This window comes from Euprymna scolopes, chromosome 33, assembly GCF_053919585.1.
Source record: "Euprymna scolopes isolate OS-2025 chromosome 33, ASM5391958v1, whole genome shotgun sequence".
NCBI lineage: Eukaryota > Metazoa > Mollusca > Cephalopoda > Sepiida > Sepiolidae > Euprymna > Euprymna scolopes.
The window spans coordinates 65,194,427-65,214,729 of NC_136514.1; the positions used below are offsets into that span (position 1 = coordinate 65,194,427).

The window sequence follows — 20,303 nt, forward strand, 5'->3', positions numbered from 1 at the left end:
ATTTCAGTTTTTTGTGCATATAATGCATTACAATTCAGCTTTGATTTCTCCAACTTCTTTTTTGTTAATGGATACAAGCCATTTTTAAGGAATTGCAGCATATTTATGTGCATTTACTGCAGATTATTTTGAAACCATTAATTTCTTGAGATTTTCAGTGGCATATTTTGATTCCTTGGACAAAAATAAACTTATATGGCAAATTGCATTGCTTAATTTTGTGATTTAACAAAGATATTTTATTTTTACTGAAAAAGTAGCATAAAAAAAAAATGTGACAAAACACATACGGTCCTAAAGAAGGAAAAATATCCAAACGTGCAAAGCACAAAAATAGTCATAACTTCCTTAATTTTAATGGGATTTAAAAAATTTAAAAAGATTCTTTCTTAGCTTACCAATCCCTTTCTATGTTTGCCATTATTGAAATATTTACAAGCCATTTAAATTTTTTCATGTGTATTGCTACTTTTGTTTCTTGTAAACCAAAATTTTCTGCATTTATTCATAATATTAACATTTTTCTAATTTTATATAAATTTATTCATGTTTTAAATAAGATCGTAAAAAAATGAAAAAAAAAAAATCAATGATAGTGTGTATGCATGTGAGGGTGGGGAGTGGAAGGTGTCTGTTTATTAAACTTAAAATTTAGAAACTGCAGTTGCCTTAAAGAAAAGGTTGGAAAGGTGTATTAAAACACAAATACAAAATGTTCATGTGATAAAAACAATAATTAAGAAAATAAAATGTGGCATTTTACTTTTTTAACGAAAATCATTTTTAAGCAATTTATGGAAATTTGTAGGCATTACAAGAAAAATCTTGCAAGTTTGAATTATTATTGAGTTATCTCCCTTTGTTTGTTGAGATTGTTTTGAAATAAGCTGGCCAGACAGTTGTTCCTGTCATGAGTATATACTCATAAAATTTAATTTTCTTATTTAAAAATAAAATTACTTGATTAATTTACATAATTTTTGGAATGACATTGTTGTTGTTCCTGTTATGAGTATATACTCATAAAATTTAATTTTCTTATTTAAAAATAAAACTACTTGATTAATTTACATAATTTTTGGAATGGCATTTTTGTTTTTTATGGGTATGTACATCATACAGATTTTTTGTTTTTAATATAAGAAGAATTCTGGACAGGAACCCCCAAAAAATAATTGAACAAAAATGCTTTAAAACAAAAGGAAATTAAATAGTTTTTAAAACCATAAATTTATTTTAACATGGAAAAATATATTGCAAATGAATATCATCGAAGAATCATTCTAGTATTTTCCAGAAATTTCCACCTAAAAGTGTTCATAGTAATATTTTTAGTGATAACAAGAATGTTATTAAGATTTACAAAAATTTAAATTAAAATGTTTTAATTTTAATTTAAACTTTTGCAAATCTTAAGAATAAAAATCGGTAATCAAATTTCCATTTTTCATTAACAAAAATTAGGCTATACACAGCAGTGAAGAAATATTCGGAAAATAAATTTCACCCATAGGGACCAAGAAACTTAGTCATTAATTTTAACTTAATAATTTAAAGTACATTTATTTAATGAAATTATTTACTTTTAAACTAGAATCATATAGATGTTCTTTATTATTTTATTTTAAAAAATGCCATTTTAATGACCATGTAAATAAAATAAATCAGTTATATCCAGAATTGATTTCAATTATTTGTAACTGAATATTTGGTATTTTTTGTAAGAATAATTTCTAAAAAGCAATTATAGAATTTTCATTTCATTTTTATTTTTGCAATTTATGTAAAACTACACATACCTGTGACTTGTTAGATCATAACAAATATCACTATTTATTCTACTTCTAAGGTTTCATAATTTATCCTTTTTTATTAAATTACTTTAATTCTTGTTAATATTAACAATACTATTGTGTGTGTGTATATATATATATATATATATATATATAGGAATAAAGGGACATTAAAATTACAACTGAATAACACCAACAATTAATTTACTATAAATTGTTTAAAAAGTACTTATGCAAATTAGGTTGGGTCTTGTCTCTCAATACAACATGGTCTTTTGAAATTTTTTATATATAAAGTATTTCAAAAGACCATGTTTACATGACAGAACCGTTTTGATAAATGAAAAAAAAACTTTTAGAAGTTAATACAAAACCATATTTAGTAAATATAACACTAAAATTGGTAATGAAATAACACAGAATATTAAACTCACTCAGCAAACTATCTACTAAAAACAAATCAAAATTGTTTAAACTAGTCTGATTACTGATAATTTATAATTAAATGAATAAGTTACTGTTCACTTTTTCTTTCTTCGTTCTTGCCTCCTCTCACTATATTGACTCAACCACTTACTAATATTCCCTAATGCCTCGGTTAACATTTAGAGAAAGAGTTATTCTTTTTTAGCGTCTTCATCTAATTTAAATGTGTGTCTACATACCACAAACATATCAATTAGATGATAAAATATATTATATAAGAATAAAGAATGATACTGCAATATATATAACAATCTCTATCCTTCCACCCCAAAAAGAGGAACACACACATAGGTAGCATCAGTCTCAGTATATGATTGTGACAGCCAAGGAAGATCGACCATTGGAAGAGTGCAGAAATTATTGCAACTTAAATTCCAAAGATGACCAGCAAGAAACCAATAAATATAGTTGTATAATATTTTATCTATAACTTGAAAAAATATAGAAATTCAAAAATAAAAATAGTTTTAGTTCAGGGCTACACTGAATTGAGGCGAGGAGGTTCCTCATTGATTCTTAGAAAATCCATTTTTGTAAGGGTCCAAAAGGATAAATCTTAAGTATTAAGGAAATCGTTTCAAGAAATGGATACATAAAACTAAGCCTGCTCATAATAAAAGGGATTTTCAAGTTATAGCAGAAATATTTTACATTTATTAAATAACACCTCTAACATAATAAACAATAACACATTAAAATTTAGAAGAAATTGCATTGAGGCTTGAAATCTAAACAAAAAAGCAGACTTTTCAACTATAGGAAAAAGACAGTTTTGTCCAATTGTAGCACAGAATATCTCATCCATTTTGCTTAACTGTCGTCTAAATTTGGATAAATAAGATTTTATGTCCTGAAATAAAGTATGTCTTCTATAGATTTGAACTTTCATTCCAAATTTCCGATTACGGACAATTTTTAAAAATATTATTACATTATAAACTTGAGAATATTCCAAGTTTATATAAAACATTTTTTTTTAAATTTATATTTTGTGTAAAAAATTTAAAAAAAAGCAACAATTAAAGCATTTTCAACATTTTAAAAAGTAAATTAGAATTTCATTTCAGAACAAGAAATCAAATGTGGACAAAAAAAAAAAGCTAATGAAAGGTTCCAATTAAAGGACAAGATTTTTTAACCTACTTTACTAGGAATGTAAACAAAAGATTTACATGTTTCAAGAAGTATCAAATTTAACGTTAGAGAACATTGGAAAGGTCATTTTTTTTTTCTTTTATGCAATGAACAGAATATTTAATCCCATTAAATGTCGGGTCACCTGTAGATTCACTCATAATCTGTAATCAAGCTTTTTGACAAGATGAGGATATGAAAAAGGATTTAACAGTACTGAATTCAGAAAAAAATTGAAAGACTTCCTTTCATAATTATAACAATTTCTTTGGGGGTTGAAGCCTAAAGACACACTACAAACAGAGATATATTCGGCTATTTTCCTATTATTAATAATTATTTGAACTAATTTGACCTTCAAATCGACAGCATATTATTTTTGAGAACAAAAAATGTGAGATTGTGAGTATTAAAATTTAGAAAAAAACTGACTCCCTCACCTACCACTGAAAAATATAACCCTTAAAAAGGGACACGGAGAGGGTTCCAATCGAATTTTTTTCCCCATTCATCGTGATAAACTTGCAAATTGTTCGGATCAGATATTTTTGTTATTTCATCAAGAGTAAAATGTAGTATGAACGCTTTGCCTCCTCCTGCATTTTAGCAGGTAATTCGATTTTTACTTTCTACGAATGGGGCTCAGTTTAAAAAACACACACACACACACACACCTAAAATTTATCGAAAAAAACTAACAAACTTCAACTTCAACGCGAGAGCACTCCTATCCCTTTTCTCATAAAAAATATATAATTTATAAAAATCAGGTGTAAGTGTAATTAAGTAGTGGCTATTTTTGTGGCGATCAGATTATGGAAAAAATAAATATTTGAAATAAATCAGAAAACTTGAATGGTACACTATAATAAGTTATTATATTGTTATTATAAATAACAAATAGAATTATGACACTGCAGTAGTACATTGCATCTCGTTTTGTAAATAAGTTGATTCAACGCGTAGTGTGAGGATTTGAATCAGAGGTGAAATATCGATTTAAATAAAAGTGATACGGAGTGGAAAACATACACACACACACAAATATATATATATATATATATATATATATATATATATATATATATATATATATATATATATATATATATATATATATATGCATGTATGTGTGTATATAACACCTCTTACCTTTATCCTCAACTAGAGCGAAGTAAAGGTGTAATATTTACACCTTTTAAGTTCGTTTCCTGAATTGATCACAGATTAAAAAAAAATAATAATGAATTTCGTGGGGCAAAAAAGAAATAGAAAAACTTAAAATAAAATCGACGAATCGTAATTAATGTTGATAATCTTAAGCTCGAAATGACGAAGGAGAAGGAGGAGGACGGGAGGAGTGTACTACTACAAAACATGAAAACCTGCAACTTTGTAGACACAAGGTGTGTGTGCGGGTGCGTGCCTTCATGGTGCCGTACAAACACGCCTCATAAGTGATCTCAAGGAATCTGACAAATTGATCGTGAATAATCGAAATAAAAAGACGGAAGGATCAATTCATAAATAACTACAACAATTACACGCAACAATTGATGCTCCTCATCCTTCCTCTGTTTCCGTTTTTTTTTTCTTTTTCCTCAATGGGACATTAAAACAAGCTGTAACAGTCAGTTTCTAGGAAAGGGCTTTTCGGCAGCGGCGTGTGATTCCAAACATTTGATATATATATATATATATATATATATATATATATATATATATATATATATATAAAATGAGAGAGAGACACAGAGAGAGAATTCACCATTTATGTTCATTTATTACGTACTTATACCAATGAAACGATTTTTCAACAAAATGTACATCCAATCGGGGACGCATAAGATTATATATATATATATATATATATATATATATATATATATATATATATATATATATATATATATATATATATATTATATATATACACACACACACACACACACAAAGTAAATCAGAATTCATATTAAGACATTTTAATTTATAATAATCAAAAATAAAACAAATCCGCTGCTAGTGCTAGTAACACGTGCGGTGCGTTAGCACCTATTTATTCGCCCCCCCCCCCCCCAAAGTCCGAACAGTCTTCCCACGTTATTTTTTTCTAATAATTAAACAATTTTGTAACATTATATTTGTAATTTCATAATTATTTTTAATACTGAAATTAAAAACAACTTTGCCAATAAAAATAATTATTGCTATAATATAGAAAGATATTTTTGTGCATGAATCATGCACAAAAATATCTTTCTATATTTTTTATTTTTATTCAAGTCAATCATGCACTGCATGATTGACTTGAATAAAAATAAGTTTTAAGAAAAACAAAAACAAGTTAAATGGCATTTATGTGACGATTTAATTACGAGAGAAATTTCGTCAAGTGTCGGTCAACGAAGAATAAAGATCGTGTAAAGATATGTAAATAAAACATGGATGATAGGTTCTAATTGTAGATTTAAAAAATAATATCTGTTTCGTAGTGTTTAAATAAAAAACGCAGCAGCTCTGAGGTTGAATATTTCGAATTTAGCTAGGCATGACGGGCAAGACCACGGTGGTCGTGGCAAGACGCACTTTGGCAGTATCGGATTTTTATTAAAAAAAAAACAAACAAAAAAAAAACAGAGAAACACGCTAACACATTGGGTCGTAAAACTTTTTTAAAAATAATAATAAATTGACGCATTTTACAAAGTATCGAAGATTATTTATTTTTTTCGACTGTTAATAAAGGTCAGATGAAAAGCTCTAATCAACAGTTACTTTTTAGAGTAACAATAAAAGTGACTCCAAGAAAAGATTTAGAAAATAATCAACCCCAGCGAGCGCGGCCGTTCGAACGATAATGAAAGCGAAAATCCTATGAATGACGTTTGATCTCTAAAATAAAATCAGTTTTTATTATACAATCACACGAATATTTGGGGTTCTATTTACTTGTCTCCCTACGAGGCCAGAATTAGACAGTTTTATTTTTAATGCGAAGAAAATACACCTCCTCTCTCGTAAATGACACTATGGATTAGGGCAAAATTCTCTCAGTCTATAAAGGATTTCTCCTTCAATGATAGATAAAATAAAGCATAGTATCAAAATAGATACATTTTGAGCATAGAAGACCAAGCATCGACGTCTGAATCAATTTTTAACGATAGAAAACATTACATTGTTATAAATAAATATTTTAATAGAAACAACGAAGAAAGCGAGAAGATAAATGAATGAGAAAAATTCATAAAAAATCAAATGAATTAATAAAAAAATGGATATTTTACGGTAAATTAATTAAAATGGTTGCAAGGATATTTTTTGTGAGAGGATGAAATACTTTCAAGTTGAAATGTGTATGCAGAAGACTTTCTGTGTGATTTTTTTTCTCACTTAAAGTTGACATGACAATGTTGATTAAAAACAAACTAACAACCGCTTTAGGTATATAGATACGAAATCAAAACGATTCATTTGGCTGGAATTATATATATAAAGGTTCTCTGATTTTGAATGAGAGAACTTAGCTAGAAATTGTAGATTACCACCAGGTAGGTTGCTGGATTTTTTAGAATATGTATATTTTACTAATTATATCCTAATTATTAAAACTAACTTAAATTCCGTATCTTACTTAAAAGTAAATAATCCAAAACCATTAAAATAAATAAAAACTCGGTACTTATGCACTTATATTACCGTGCTAAAATAACATTATTTAGAGAGCCATTCTTAACATAGGCAAGGGAGGGCGTTTTATAATTATTCTGTACTTTCACCTAACAATTTAATAAAAGATACCGTAAAACTAGAATTTAACTTTAAAATACTATTTAAAAAATATAGCACGGTAACATAAGTGCATAAGCACCCGAAATATCAAAGTAACGAGATTTCTAAATATAGAACATTTAATCTCATCGCACTTGTAATTTATTGGAAAGAAAGATAAAAATAAATAAATCTACCAAATATTTTTTTAAATATAGTTTTTTTTTTAATGAATTGCTTAATGGAAATCATTTTAATAAACTAGATTAACTCAAAACTGGGGCGGGGGGAAGCAAATGAATATACAAAAAGGTTTAGGTGTATCGGGTGTAATATTTAGTATTTGATCTGTATTAAATATTCTGAGGTTGTTTATTTTTTCTTTTAAAGTTGATAGGAGATCGATTAAAACACGAGTTGGCCAAAGAGGTTTAATAAATAAATATTAGCGTAATTAAGAAATAGTTGATAAAAGTGATAATATTACAGTGAGGGGCAACAAAAAAAATTGTAGCTTTGTTGAATTTGTGACAGAAATAAAAACGAATTATTTAAAGACAAAATAGAAATCTTTATTTGTAGATATTTTTTTCGTAAGCAAACGCAAAGTAGTCACACAATTCGATTGGAAATTAATACTGAAGGAAAGAAGAAAAATGACATTCAACCATTACGAACATACGATCATATATGGGCACAATTTACAGTTAGACAAGATAAAAGTCATGAGACAGACGATCAAAGGAATAAGAAAATAAATTGTCCACTGAACTATTGTAATTTGAGAGGGAAACTTAAAAATATATATATAGAATTGGCTACTATTATTATTATTAGTGTTAGAACGACACAGCAACGACGACGACGATCACCTCCATTTCAATTCTAATTCACTCAACAAAACTGTACACCACATAAAAATGACAAATGGATAGAAAAACAATAAATTATTTGACAAACAGTGAGAACATATAATATAAAGTAAACAGGCTGTCATTGTTTCCAGTAGAGGAATTACACTGATCAGTCCGTACGATAAGCGTAAAGCCTTGCTTATTACCTGCGTCGCCTCCACAAATCTTACAACGGCCACCATTAAAGCTTTTTCTTCCTGTGACGTCAGCAATTTTTGCGTAATATTTTTTGGATATGATTGATCAACTGAAGTAACTATTTAATTTTAATAAATTTTAATGATTTATATTAAAGAATATGTTACATTCCAGTATGTATAAACAAATATCAAATTTGTAAGAAAAAAAAATATTGTTGCGATTATACGTCACCAAATTCTGCGTCCATTAAAATAGGAAGTGACCTCTTTGCAAATATTGAATGTCATGCATGGGAGAGGGGAAGTAAATAACGTGACGAAAAAAGAAAAAGGAGGTAGGAAATATAGAAAGGAAAGAAAATATAGTGAAAGAAAGAAACAAACAAAGAGAGAGAGAGAGGAGGAGGAATTAGAAGGGAGTAGAAGAATCTTCCGCTAAAAGTTTATTCCGTCTTGTTTAGAAATCTACGCCTATCACACTGTTCATTTTGACGTATTTGGAATATATATTTAATATATGTAAGTTGTTTATTATTTTTCATAAAAATTACAAGGAGTTTAAATAATTTTATTTCAGTCAAATATATGTAATTGCAGTGTAACGTTTACTTTCATATGCTGACGAATCTTGTCTTTCAATCATGGGGGATAGTAGATAATTCTTAAGACTATTTTTTGGATCCTCTTGCAAATTTTAATCTTTATTTTTTTTTCTTTGAAAATAACTTTTTTTTTTTTTTTTAATAAAATTCGAAAACTCCAAATCTTTTGAACATGACTTTTTTCGACATGGCTTTTTAATTTGGAAAATAGACTTTGTCAACGGATTTTTAGCAATTTTTGTCATAATTTTCCAAAAAAAAGTTTCAAAAATTAAATTAAATTTAAGATGACAATATTTGTTTTGATTTGTAATCATCAGTAAATTTTCTTAAAAAGTAAAAGTTAATTACAAGTTAATTTCTAATTTGCATCAACAAACTTTAAAACTTTCTGATACTTGCTTATTTGTTTTGTTACATATGAAAATGTTATTGACGTTGGACATTTTTTAAATTTTTTGTTTACATTTGTAATATTTCAATTTCTGTTTAATAATTTTTATCGTGAGTTTTATTCAAGAATTGCAAAAAAAAAAAAAAGTAACAAACACTCCAATTTGTAAGATTGTCATTCTTGAAAAAAAAAAAGGGGGGGTACTTATTACTACGGAATACAACTGTGCTTTTTCTTTTTCTTAATTCCATCTTTACGGTAGTTTATTAAATAGTTAGGTGAAAGTACACAATACTTACAAAACGCCATGTTAAGAACGATTTTCTAAAGAAAACGTTATTTCAGCACGGTCCGTAAGCTACATAAGTACCCCCCCCCCAAAAAAAAAGTTTGATCGACTGTTTATTTAATTAAAAAAAAACAAACAAATTTTATTTGGCGGAATTTGCCAACAAACAATCAAGAAAATCTTCAAAGCGTGAAGTTATTTTTTATTTCTTAATTAAAAAATTTAACTTTAAAAATTGTATTTTTTTTCTTTTGGACCTGGTTTAAAAATAACCTTCAGAATCAACTAGATGAATAAATAAGAAAAGGTAAAAAATTAATTTGACAGTATTGGAGGTCTGCAGTCTGCACTACTGCAGAGAGTGATCCCTGCTGAAATAACGTTATTTTAAAAGCCATTCTTAACATGGGGAGGGTGTTTTGTACCTATTCTGTACTTTAAAAAACATGTTATAAAACTTTAAACTTGGAAATATGATTTAAAAAATAGCGCGGATCACTCTCTCCATTAGCACCATATATATATATATATATATATGACTTTATCACTTTGAAAGTATAATATTAAGAGATTGCCCAATAAGTATTGAAAACTACATTCTTCCACGTATTTAAATTGTGCTGAAATACTTTTTTTATGTCAAACTATTATACCTTTTTGGGTTTGTATTACTGTACACATAGATTCGAAAAAGTTGTCAAAAAACAAATATAGAACAAATAAATGTTATCAAAAGCAAGATAAGTTACTTTTCTACCTAACTGGTTATATTTTTTGTGTTTTTATTCAATGTAACATGTTTATTCAGCTCGAAAAACACAGTGTTTACCGATGTATTGGAAAACTCAAGATGGCGCCTCACTCCCTCTTTAACACTGTAAGTTTGGGAAAAGGTGTTATAAATAAAACACTAGATAAAATACGGTTAAAAAACCGCCGAATATATGTCCACCTATGTCACGGTAACATTCATTGAGCGAGTTTTAACAGTATTTTATCCAATTTTTTATTTATAACACCTTTTCCGAAACTTACCGTGTTAAAGAGAGTCAGACGCCATCTTGAATGTTCCAATACATCGGTAAACACTGTATGGTTTTCGAGCTGAATAAACATGTTACATTGAATAAAAACACGAAAAATATATCCAGTTAGGTAGAAAAGTAACTTATCTTGCCTTTGATAACATTTATTTGTTATATATTTGTTTTTTTGAGAACTTTTTCGAATCTGTGTGTACAGTAATACAAACCCTTATTTTTTTATTTATTTATTAGAGGGGGAGATTATAGTTATAGGTGAAAGTACAGAAAAGATACAATACACAACACCCTCCCGTCGCCATGTTAAGAATGGCTTTCTAAAACATTATTTCAGCAGAGAGCACTGATCAGTAAGCGCACGCATGCGGCATGAGTACCTTTTATTTTCTTGAATAATAAAAAAAAAACTACTCGATGAGAACACAACTATTTTTGTTTTTAATAATTATTTTAGGTACTTGTACAGTTTAATCAAGACATTAAAAATAATGAAAATATCGAAAAAAGGTTATATTGTACGTATCCGTTAGGTACGGGCAAAAATAGGGGGGGGGCATAGTTTTGAAAGTCGATTTATCATAATTTTTTTGTAGGTTCCGACTACTTTTTGATTGTATTTGAACTTAATTTCCAAAAGGAAAAAATATTCGTACACATGAAAAAAAAAAAAAAAAAAAAAAAAATTATGAAAAATGTTTTCACAGCAAACTAACTACTCAATTCAACTAAATTTTGAAGTTAAATAAATTCGGTACTCATGCATTTATTGATCCGTGCTGAAGTAATAACGTTATTAAAAAAGCCATTCTTAACATGGGGAGGGTGTTTTGTGCCTATTCTGTACTTTAACCTTACAATTGAATTAAAAAACAAAACTTTAATTAAACTTGAAAATACGATTTAAAAAATAGCGCGGATCAGTAAGTGGTGCTGTCCTGCTGTGTGTGCTTAGCATGCACTGCATTATTATTAGCACCATAAATTCATTGTAAAAATCCTTTAAAAGATAAATATTAGTTTTTTGGGTCTATTTCAAAGATAATTAGTAAAGTCCTAAGATATTGAATTAAATTTTTAAAAAATCTTGTTTGTGCAAAAATAACTTAATTAGCCCTCAAAAAAGCAAGTAATTAATTTACGATTCGCCAAAAACGCAACAAATAATGGTTTGTAAACACGATTTTAAGGAGGCCCAAAATTTCAGCCAATCGAAACGCTGTTTCAAAATGAAGTCATGATAGTAAAAGGAGGTAGGGGTGTCAGATTTCCTTCCCCCCCCCCTCCGATGTGCATCCATACATTCCTATTCTGAACTTTTGTATCAATTTTTATCATTTTTTAATTTAATTATTTTTTATGTTTCTATTTTTAATTTATTTACTTTTTTTTATTATTGTTCGAGATTATATACAAATTATGTTACGCCGAAAGTTTCACATTCTTGCAAGCAAGGAAATTATTAAAATCTTGCATATAAAAATTATGCGAAATATGTAATTAAAAAAAGAAGAAATAATTTTGCTATTATAATTTTTTTGTGTGTGAAAATATTAAATAAACAATGCTTAATTCAATGGTAGCATCGGTAGTTCGAGAAATTCATTTTTCTTCGAGTGATATTGAATTCATTAATACTGATTTTTATGAGCTTTTTTCGTAATGTTCCTGTAAAAATCATTTCATTTTTATTGTTACAAATTACGATGCTTCATTTATATAAAAAAAGCAAAAATAAATTCTTGCGTTTTTTATTTATTACTGAAAATCATAACTTTAGTAAAAGTATTTTTTGTTTAAACAAAATAATATATTTCCACTCAGATTTAAATAAAAATAATTTGTTCATTATATTCCGCGATCATTATTTGATAAATACTGAAAATTTCATTAAAATTGGTTAATTTCCTGATTTTTGAATTTTTAAGTAAAGGGAGGGGTCAAAATGTTTATACATTTTGAGCATCGGCATTCATTTTGCCCGTCCCTACTTGCTATTTATTACAATGTTCGTAGCAGGTTGTTAGAGGCGGGTTTCGATTTGCGATCCTGCAATTCTAAAATATAAGATAAAATGTTGAAGGATGAAACTATTTCTTCTTTCCCAGCCTTTGAGAAGGTATTGGGATACCTATATGATCCTATTTAGGACACGTTCAAACTTTCTCCCACTTTAGTGGACCCTGAAGCTAATACCAAACGGGGGATTCTTTCGCAAATATCAGGAGTATATTCTTCTCCCCGTCACAATACAGGGGAAGATCATTGTCAGCTCTATCTGGAAAAGCAAGTTGTCGTGGGATGAGCGGATTACCGAAGAGCTCAATAAGCTGTGGCAAACCCATGCCAATGATCTAAATGACTTGGGAAGTTTGAATTTCCCAGGCGTGTATTGTCAGAAAATCATTGTCGAATTTATTTGTGGTGCGTCGGAAAACGCGTATGGATTCACTCTGTATGCGAAACAGGAAGCGAATTGTTTTCTGTTGTTTGCAAAGGCCAGAGTGGTCTGTGGTGTAAATGAAGAAAAAGAGAAACAAGAACGACCGACCGCGTTTTTGTGTGGCTTACCTCGTGTTCATAATGAAGAAGAAAGAAACAAAAATGGCTGCCCTGTTTGTTTATATGCCTACAGGGTGACCACGAGGTATGCAAATGAGATGCTCCTGATTGGAAATAAAAGAGGAGTGATTTGGGGAAGGAGGGCATTCTGAAGTTTGATTGCGAGCAGAGAAGGTGTATTTGTAGAAGAGAAAAGCTAAAGTTGCAGAAGTTCGTTTTGGAGTGGAGAGAAGACGCGTCAAGTGGGAACGGGAAGGTGAAAGTTCGGACAGTAGTGTCACGCAAACGACAAGCTATTTTGGCCTATCAAGCAATTAACATGGCTGAGTGGAGACTGAGCACTCAGATGTTGAGACCCTTTACTGGGGAGGGCGACCTGATTAAGTGGCTGGAGAAATTAAAAATGGTGGCGAAGCTGCAAAAGATAGAAGATGTGGTCACCCTGCTGCCGCTATACTTAGAGGGGGAAGCTCTCACGATTTACCAGCAGATGCGAGATGAAGACAAGGAAGACCTTGCCTTAGTGGAGCAAAGGCTGAAATTGGCCTTCGCGGAGGGCCCATTTGAAGCACTTGGCAAGCTGTCAAGTTTGAGGTGGACCGGCGAGTCCGTTGACGTCTTTGCGGCAGAGATCAGGAGACTGGCAGGGTTGGCTGGTTACGTGGGGAGGAGCCTGGAGATGACGGTAAAGCTGTACCTAGTGAACGGCTTCCCAGAGGAAATCTCTGCGAACATGCAGAGAATCACGGGGATCCATTCTATGGAAGTGGACGATCTCTTGGTCCACACCAGAGTCCTAGTGAAAAATATTAAAAGCCCAATCGTGGCTGCAGCTGTGAGTGGAAATATGTGCATGAGGCCTCACTTGAATGAGAGGCAGCCGGCGAGGCGACAGGAGGGGAGACCTGCCATCAAGTGTTTCCGGTGCCAGGGTCCTCATCTGATCAAGGACTGCAAAGAGCCGAGACCGAGGATCACGTGCTACCGATGTGGACAAGTGGGGCATATTAGCCGCTATTGTGTTGCTGCACGGGACCAGGGAAACGAGTGAAGGGGAGCTATTGCGCCAGTGGTTACCTCTTCTGTGTGGAAATGGCGCATGATGGAACATTGCCTCGGTTACCGGTGGTAGTCAATGGGAAGAGAGCCATAGCCCTTGTCGACACAGGCTGCACTACAACGCTGTTAGCAAGGAATGTCGCGAGGTCATGGAGCGGAACCAGGATTAATAGGACCGTGGATGGCAGGGATGTGAAATGCCTAGGAGAGATGACAGCGGAAGTAATGGTGCAAGGGGTGCCCATTGAACTGCAAGCCCTAGTGTTGAATCATCTGGTCGGTGGTGTCGACGTGATTATAGGTATGAGTGCAATTAACCGACTGGGGGGCGCTACGTTAAGAGGGGGCCAAGTGACGTTTGGACGTCTTAGCGCAGTAGGGATGGCAGGAGTGGAAGGTGATAGAACTGTCAGAACCCCAAAACCGGAGGTTTGCTGCATTGAGGACAAAGATTTCCTGGCGAAGTTTGATGGCGTGAGGTGGACGGTGGAATGGAAATGGATCTCCGGGCCCCCAGAACTACAGAATAAGGTGGGCTGCTACGAAAACACCCTGCGAGGAGAAATAAGAAAAGGATTCGAGGAAGAAGTGGAGAGGTGGATAAAAGAAGGAATTCTGAAACCGTGGACAGGGGAAGAAAAAGGAGTACTGCCACTACTGGCGGTTGTTCAGCCTACCAAAAACAAAATTAGGCCCGTGCTGGATTTTAGGGAATTGAACAGACACGTAGCCTGCCACACTGGAACGGGGATCGACGTATGTGAGGATGTCATGAGGAAATGGAGAAGAATGGGGCGGGCCACTAAGATTGTCGATCTGAAATCGGCATATCTGCAGATCCATGTAGATGAAAAACTCTGGCAGTACCAACTGGTCCGGTACAAGGGGCGGGTGTATTGTCTGACGAGGTTAGGCTTTGGGCTGAGTTCAGCCCCCAAAATTATGACTGCCATACTGAAGACAGTGCTGAGCAAAGACTGTACAGTGGAGGAGGCCACTAGCTCGTACATTGACGACATCCTGGTGGAGGAGGCAGAGGTGACAGCAGAGAAAGTAAGAAGCCATGTCGAGAAGTATGGGTTAACCGCAAAACCGGCGGAGGCCCTAGATGGAGGTGCGGTGCTGGGGTTGAAACTAAGGCGAGATGGAAAAGACAGCCTTGTCTTCGAACGAGGGAATGCAATACCCGAAGTCGGATCTGAGCTGACGAGGCGAGAACTCTTCTCAGTCTGCGGGAGGCTGGTCGGGCACTATCCTATCGCTGGCTGGCTCAGGATATCATGCAGCTTTATTAAACGACAAACAGGCACTGATGACTGGGAAGGCCGTGTGACGAAGGAGGTCACGAACATGCTGCAAGAAGTCATTGTGAGAGTGAGGAATGAGGACCCAGTGAAAGGGAAATGGTATGTCAGCGGCGAAGACGCGGGTGTGGTTTGGTGCGATGCCAGTAACCTGGCGTTGGGCGTCGTACTAGAGATAGGAGGTGTAACTGTGGAGGATGCGGCGTGGCTAAGAAAAAACAACTTCTCCCATATCAACGTAGCAGAACTAGATGCCGCTATAAAAGGAATCAATCTGGCCCTGAAATGGGGATTGAAAATAATTGAAGTCAAAACCGATTCGGCAACGGTAGCGTCGTGGATTCGGTCGGCAGTAACTGGCGATAAGAGAGTTAAGACAAGGGGTGCTGCGGAAATGCTGATCAAGCGCAGACTCGGAGCGCTCACCGACCTGATAGCGGAATTCCAGTTGAGAGTATCTGTTGTGTTGGTCCCGTCAGAAAAAAACAAGGCGGATTCGATGACACGCGTGAAGAAGGCCTGGCTGCAGGAGGGAAAGGAGGTCTCCTCGGTATGCTGTGCAGGGGAAGAAGTCAAAGAGTCACACGAAATGCACCACTTTGGTCGAAAACGAACATTATTCCTAGCCAGAGAGGTTTACCCGGAGACCACCGAGGAGGAGGTTAGGGAAGTGGTGGAGAACTGTCGAGAGTGCCAATCAATTGACCCTGGACCGTCCAGACACGAAGCAGGAGAGCTACACGTTGCGGAGGACTGGAAGCGATTGGCCATTGACGTGACACACTATCGCCACAAATTGTATCTGTCGATGGTCGACTGTGGACCGGGAAGGTTTGCCATCTGGAGAGAGATCAGGGCAGAAGCTGCATGGGTGATCGGAGGGGTCATCGAGGAGATATTTTTGGAGAGAGGGCCGGTTGAGGAACTCTTAATGGACAATGGCCCCGCTTTCCGATCAGAAGCCTTTAAAGAGGTATGCGATAAGTGGGGAGTAAGGCAATTTTTCAGAGCAGCGTATCGGCCGAGTGGCAACGGAATAGTGGAGAGGAATCATCGCACCATTAAAGCCGCTGCGGAAAAAAGCAACGTATCACCCATAGAGGCGGTGTTTTGGTATAACATCTCGCCGAAGACCAAACAAGATGAGACAACTGTGCCTCATAGGGCCGTTTTCACATATAAGTGGCGGCATCCGTGCAACAAAGCAGCAGGAATTGAGAGTGAAGAAGCCACTATCAAAGTAGGTGAAGAGGTGTGGGTGAAACCCCCCAATGCACAGTGTACCACTCGTTGGAAAAGAGGGGTCATAACAGGATTGCAGTCAAAGAACAATGTGATGGTGAATGGTGTTCCCCGGCATATCTTAGACCTGCGTCGTGTGACATTGCCGGTATGCAGTGAGGGCAGTGAAGAAGAAGAAATCGAGGGCCTCCGAGAAGCAAATGATGCTGCTCAACCTGACTTAGGCCCGCGTTGTAGTGAACCTGAAAACATTAACCCCCGAGAAGTTGTCCCCCAGAGGCCTCGACGTGAGAGGAGGCGGCCTGCTTGGATGGAGGATTACGAAGTATCCTATTGATCTCGAAGATCAGGGGGGCGTGTGGTGTAAATGAAGAAAAAGAGAAACAAGACCGACCGACCGCGTTTTTGTGTGGCTTACCTCGTGTTCATAATGAAGAAGAAAGAAACAAAAATGGCTGCCCTGTTTGTTTATATGCCTACAGGGTGACCACGAGGTATGCCAATGAGATGCTCCTGATTGGAAATAAAAGAGGAGTGATTTGGGGAAGGAGGGCATTCTGAAGTTTGATTGCGAGCAGAGAAGGTGTATTTGTAGAAGAGAAAAGCTAAAGTTGCAGAAGTTCGTTTTGGAGTGGAGAGAAGACGCGTCAAGTGGGAACGGGAAGGTGAAAGTTCGGACAGCAGTGTCACGCAAACGACATGGTCCAATTAAAGGGAAGTCACTTCCGACTTTGGAACTATTGGCTATGTTTTTATCCCGTAAGGTGTAGCCCCTCAGGTTTTGGGTGCTCTGGGGCCCCTTAATATTGATCATTTTTTCCTGATGTCTAATTCCCAAGTTACCCTCTCATGGGTCCTGAACGGTAAAAGATCCAAGAAAAATATATTCATTGAAAACAAGATTGCAAAGATCAAAAAATTTTCAGAAGATATTAATAAATTTGGGGTTCTACCGAAATTAAAATGTTTGATTAGCAATGGAAACAGACGACATTCGAATTAGAAGAAAGCGACTGAACCCCCCTCCAAAAAAACAAAAACAAAACAAACAAACAAAAAAAACCTGACAAAAAAAAACCCCCAGAAAAATGACGGACAAGGAAATAAATCTATGCATGTTAGAAAAAGAAATGAAAACATCGATGCAGACAATCTCATATTGTCAGGAGAAGAAATTGTTGTCCCAAAAAATGAGGTGCAACAATTGTAAACATAAATGCTTGTTTAAAAAAAGATTGTGTGTAAAGGATGGTTTTTCCTGGAGATGTACAAATGGACAGTACAGACAATGGATATCCTTGCGCACAGGATCGCTTTTTGCGCGATCCAAATTGGAGATTCCGACAATAGTAAAAAATCATTTATGGGCGTTCGAAATGGTAATCCTAAAAAATATTTCCTTTACCCCATCTCCATCTTTGCCGTCGATGGCTGTTCAACAGTCGACCGAAGTAAAATATTCCTAAGGAAATATCCTCACTCCAAGAAAGTTCTTCCGCCGGCAATTAATGAAAAAAAAAAAATCTTAAGTTTTATTGAAAAAAAGAAAAAAAAATTTTTTAATTTTTGTGGACCCCCCCCCCCCCCCAAAAAAAAAAAAAAACTTGACTGAACAAAGTCTTGAAAATAAAAAAAAAAGCAAGAAAAAAAAATACGGTTACAAAAAAAAAAAAAAAAAAACTTGTACTTAAACCTAACAATTATATGGTTAAAAAAATTTTCTTAGAAAAAAAAACAAAACTTTCTGTTGATAAATATTTTGCAAAAAATAAAAAAATAAATACTAAAACAAAATAAATAAATATATTTTAATTTTTCAAGGTAGATTTTTGTTTTTTTATTAGTCTGCATCTGTTATGACGCTCTGCTTGACATCGATGATTGTCGGTCTCACCACGGCCATGTAGGTAAGATTTGTCACACTGTCATTTTAAAAAGAGCAATAAAACATTTTTAAAAAGAAAAAGGAACAGTTCGATTAATACTGAACTTAAAGCAATATACAATTTAATACTGATAAAACTGAATTATGAATTTAGAGAACAAGCAATTAAGGAAACATTAAACACAAATATTTTTGGCTTTCGAAACAAGATCAGTGTAGTATCTGTTTTGATGCTACACTTTACCTTTTTTGTCCTCGGTCGGCGGAGGAGAAATCTTTCATGACTAAGATTATTTTTGTTCCTATCCATAGTGCCCCTTATTGGGAAGCTGGATTTTGCCCACAAGTATATGTTGAAATATTTAAATAACTATTACTTTAAATACAGAAATTATATTTAAAGTTTTGGTTTTCTGTTCTATGTCCATTTTTTCCCCTCATGTTTTTCATCAAAATGTTTAGTGTATTAGTTGTCTCACAGGCCATCATCAATGATCGCTTACTGGCAGTAACCTGTGGTGTTCCCTGGAGACCAAGTGACAACAAGTCTCCCCAGATTTCCAGTGTTCTCCACCTCTTGACCACTTGTGCAGATGATTGCATGTTATCGTAACAGCCGTTGTCACTGATTTCTCGTTGGCATCGGCCATTGGTGTTTCATGGGGTTTGGGTGGCAAAATACCTCCTTAAGGTACCAGATTTGAACTGCACACTTCCAGTGGAGATTTGGTTAGTACTCTCCCACCTTGGTCTTTCCATCCTTCCTGACCCTTCACAACTAGTTGGTGTAGTGCCAATCGATGTCATCAACACCAGTTTTTTATTATTACTATTATCATTATGATAATAATAAGGGTGCTTGTACAGTGTACACACATATATTTTAAATATTATTTCCAAGTTAAATTAAATTTTGGGTTGTATTACTGTAGACTACCTAACTGGATATGTTTTTAGGGGTTTATTATGCACATAGATTCGAAAAAGTGGTCAAAAATCAAATATATACAAAATAAATGTTATCAAAGGCAAGATTAGTTACTCTTCTACCTATCTGGAAAGGTTTTTAGTGGTTTTACTCACTTTAAAACATATAATCGCTTTGAAAATCATGCAATGTTTATCAATATATTTTAAAAAGAAAAGTGTCTGCATACTCGCTATTGAACTCAGTAAGTTTGGGGAAATAAGTTCAAACAAATTATACAAAATACTGTTAGAAACCCACCGAATATATGTCCACCTATGTCATAGTAACATATATTGAGCGAGTTTCTAACAGCATTTTGTATAATTTTTTTGTTTAAACTCGTTTTCCCAAACTTACCGTGTGCAACAGCAAGCATGCCGCCATTTGCATTTTTCAAATACATCGGTAAACACTGTATGTTTTTCGAGCTGAATAAACACTTTACATTAAATAAAAATACTAAAAATTATTCAGTTTGGTAGAAAAGTAACTTATCTTGCCTTTGATAACATTTATTTGTTATATATTTGTTTTTTTAATAACTTTTTCGAATCTGTGTATAGTAAAACAAACAGTTAAAATGTTATAAAAAAAACAAAAACTTGTAGTTTGAAATATATTTCAAAGAAATAAATTACGGCCGGTGATATTGAAAATTCACTGATCGTTAAAAAAAAAAACTGACGTGAAAAATGCTAACTTTAAGATATTTGGAAAT

At 33.6% G+C, this 20,303-nt stretch overlaps 2 protein-coding genes across 7 annotated transcripts in view; one reads left to right on the forward strand and one right to left on the reverse strand.

The window, feature by feature from the left end:
- Positions 1-8,365, reverse strand: part of LOC145258276 (stress-activated protein kinase JNK-like) — a 432,258-nt gene extending 423,893 nt beyond the window's left edge. For 2 of the 4 annotated variants that reach the window (XR_013864086.1, XM_080116278.1), the window contains exon 1: positions 8,245-8,365. The gene's annotated coding sequence lies outside the window, so the exon portion shown is untranslated. The remainder of the gene's footprint in view (positions 1-8,244) is intronic. The other 2 variants (XR_013864087.1, XM_080116279.1) reach the window with 2 other exon arrangements.
- A 253-nt stretch (positions 8,366-8,618) lies between these two features.
- The window catches only part of LOC145258275 (rho GTPase-activating protein 24-like), a 256,172-nt gene continuing 244,487 nt past the window's right edge, over positions 8,619-20,303 (forward strand). The window contains exon 1 of one of the 3 annotated variants that reach the window (XM_080116273.1): positions 8,619-8,757. The gene's annotated coding sequence lies outside the window, so the exon portion shown is untranslated. The remainder of the gene's footprint in view (positions 8,758-20,303) is intronic. The other 2 variants (XM_080116276.1, XM_080116275.1) reach the window with 2 other exon arrangements.